We start from the raw sequence: 3,942 nt of genomic DNA on the forward strand, positions 1-3,942 counted from the left end.
TTTTTTAGAAGATATATTTTGTTAATTTTAATATTTTTGATATGAAAATAATTTAATTACAAAACTAAAAGTAGTGTAAAAATTTAATTAAAAAAAATATAAAAATCTAATTAAAAATTGAATAAAACTATAGAAACTAACAGAATAATTAAACCTTTTAAAAATAGAATTTAGCTAACAAGTACACAAATTAAAATTATTATTAGCAAAAAATTAAATATTTTATTTTAATAAGTATTTTTATAATAATTTTTTTTATTAATAACTTTAACATGTGTTTTTTCACTAAATTCTTAAAAATAAATAACTTTGTAAATCTAGAGTTAACTATTAATTTGTTATTTGAGAAATTTAAGTACTGACAAAAAAAATCTTCAAAAGATATTATCAACAAAATAATCTTTGAATAATTTTAAAATGTAACAAAAATAATTAATGAATATTATATTTTTTATAAGTGACAACAAAATTTTTGTATTTAGTAAATAATTTATTTATTTGATCTAAATTTTGTAGTAATATTTGGATATATATTTAAAAGTTGCACAAAATTCAGATTAAAATTCAATATCTAGAATTTTCTTTTTATTTTTCAAAAAACTTAGTCATCACAACAAAAAAAATTTAAGAAATTCACTTGACATAAAATTATCAAATTTTAAAGATAAAAATATTTTATTTTTTTAATAAAAATTATATCAAAATCTAATTTCTAAAGTCTTTCTTAAAATATATATTTAATATCTAGTTCATTTTGTCACATTTTAAAATCTTTTAGCTAGCGTTTGTTTTGAGGTATTGGGACAGAGACCGAAAGATTGAGACTCGGTATCATGTTTGTTAGCTCAGAGATTAGTACTAAAATTTCTGTCTCTATTTTTTAAATTTCAGTATTTTAGTACTTCCAAAAAGTAGGGACACAGGATATTGAAATTTTTAGAGGCATAGACTGAAATTTTAATAACATTTTATACTTAAAATACTCTCATTTCAATTAATTAATTTTAATTTTACCTTTTGTGCAAATTAAATTAGAGCTTTATTCTTGTTTTAATTTCTGTCTCCTATTTTACACCAAATAGAATATTGAGGTTTATTTCAGTCTCTGTCTCTCAGTTTTTCCGTCTTTGTCTTTCCACCAAATACTACCTTAAAGACTTATTTGTTCGTTAGTATTTTTTGTGGTTATTATTGTTGGCGATGTGAATTTTGTTTCAAAGATATTTATTAAAATTATTATTTGTACAAGCTTTTTATTTTTTATTTTAATAGATATGCAATAAATACATTAAAAACTTAATATTATTTACATTTTTCTATAACTTTTTTTATAGTGATAGCATGTCTCGCTGCTAAATCCTACACTTAGGGGATAAATGCTGCCATGTGTAGAGGTTCCTTATTACATGCATTCTACTCCAAGTTCATACCTCAAACTATATTCCAGAAACAGGACCAAGCGATCCTTCATTGCTTGAGTGGAACTTTTGATGCTGGGTGAGACCCTAACATTGTGCCCCCCTTCGTTCTCCTTCTTTTTTTCCTTTATTAGTGGGGTGCGTTAGGTAACCTTTTCAAAGTTTTCGGCACTTGCCCTGATTTTCGCACAAGACGATAGAAGTAAGCCTAGGTGCTTTCCACTTAGTCCAATTTATTCACACTGACTTTTATACCTTATAGGCTATAGAAAATGCCAAAATGGAGCTCCTCAATTCAAAATTTTCAAGTGCTTAATAATAGTAATATTAGTAGTAACTAGCTAATCAAGGCTTCAATAAAAACCAGAATTACACACTTACAAATGAACTAATCAATTGGGTTACTATTGCACTTGTTACTTAGGAGTTAGGAATGCTACCAAACATCATGCAAAAAATAAATCAAACTCTTCAAAGCGATGTTGTCTAAATAATACAGGATGCAGCTACAACTTACAAGAGTGACAACTTGTCAATTCAATCTGTTGAACTCATCAATGGAACCTAGCCAGAATTTTCTATTTTCCTTGACAGGTTGATCATTCAGTGCAACCTGAACTGAACATTTTTCAAACCTTACCTAAGGACCGTGCAACCAAATGAAGTTGTACACTAGTTGAAGAATGAGGAATTTGAAGAGATTAGTTGGCATGAGCGGAGCAAAGCGTTGGTCAAAACAGAGCATAGCTACCTTCTTTACTTTTCACCTTTTCAGATAATAATCATGCAGAGTTTAAGGAATTGTGTAGGTAAAAACAAATTTCCATGTGTAACAACCTAACAATTATCTACCACAAACTGAAGAAAAAGAAAAAAAAAAAAACAACTAAGAAACATAAGAATGCACATATTTGTGTATGCTTTGATATAGCAATAGTATATCCTATCTAAGGAAGAAAACTACAACGCTGTAACGAAAAAATAAAAATTCAACTCCAGTCAACTTCACATTTTTTTGGATTGGTGACAGCATTATTATTTGGTTTGAAAAAAATCGATTTATTTTATACAAATAGTTTAATAAAAAAAATCAATTTAAATTAGGCTAAATAGTTATTTTTACTCTCTTCTTTCTTACGCCTTTAAAATTCGTTCTTTTCTAATTTTTCATAACTAGTATGAAAATTAATTAGACGATTACCATAAAATTTAATTTAACTGTAAATTTGTAATTGAATATAGTTTTACATTTTAATTTAAAATTTGTGTTAGAGAAGGAATTTAGCGAAAATTTGAATAATCGAAAACAAAACAAAGCTCTAGATAGTACCATTTATAACTTTTTGTTCTTCCTTCCATGTGAGTTCTAAATTTTTTTTCTCTTTTTTCTTCCATTCCTAATTTTTTCTTTTTCGTCATTTCTATATAGACAAAAAACGTGAATTTTATTTTTTTAGAATACCAAACTTTATTTTTTTAAACAATTTGTATACGTATATTTGATGAAAATTAAATAAATAAAAAATTTAGGGATAACACGCAGAAAAAAATTGAATTTTTTTTAAAGATGGTTATTTAATCTATCCAAATCCATCCAAAAATCATTTATATAAAATAAATCAATTTTTTTCAAACCAAATGGTAACACATATCAACCATCCAAACACAACTTCATGTAAAGTTAATGTGAAATTGACTATTGGTGAATTTTCAACACTAAACAAGTCATTTTTACTAATGTGTCACTCTTTTAAAATTAATTATTTAGATATTATAATTTTTATATTTTTATAATTATCATAATTAAGAATAAAATAATAAATTAGTTATTACTTTACAAAAAAAAATGACATTTATATAATTAATTTCAAGAGAATAATATTTTTATGATAAGTTTAAAAAAAAATGGCAAAACGCTTCTTTTATGCATATAGAAGAGTACTAGTTTCTCTTTCTCTTTTCTCTTTTCCCTTTTCACTTTATTCTTTTAATTTTTTTATACATAATTTAACTAATATTTAAATTAAAAATAATAATTAAGAATCTTAATTATTTTCATAATATTTAAATGTATATGTCACTTTTTGAAAATATTAAAATGATAAAAGATTTAGAATTTTTTATTGATAAATTAAGAAAATAAGTTAAAACTTCTAATTATTTTTCTTAAATTAATTTTATTCTTTTCTAGAATTTCTACTATTTGTTCCTTTATTTTATGTTAGGTCATTACTTAAAAAAAAAAAGAAAAAATGACACTTTCTTTCCTGCGAGATATCCAAAAAATACTCTCTTTTCTTTTATTTTTAAAATATTTTTTTTGCAAGAGTTAAATAACATACACTTTTATCCATATGATTAAAATATTTTTTAATAATTATTTTTATATTTAAATTAGTCATAATTATTTTATTATTTCAAAAAAGAAATAATAGTATAAAATATATATTTACTATTATTATAATAGATTTTATTTATTTTTAATATTTTAACTTGTTACAAAAGTATTTAATTTAATTTTTTT

The sequence above is a fragment of the Arachis duranensis genome, chromosome 3 (assembly GCF_000817695.3).
Source record: "Arachis duranensis cultivar V14167 chromosome 3, aradu.V14167.gnm2.J7QH, whole genome shotgun sequence".
NCBI lineage: Eukaryota > Viridiplantae > Streptophyta > Magnoliopsida > Fabales > Fabaceae > Arachis > Arachis duranensis.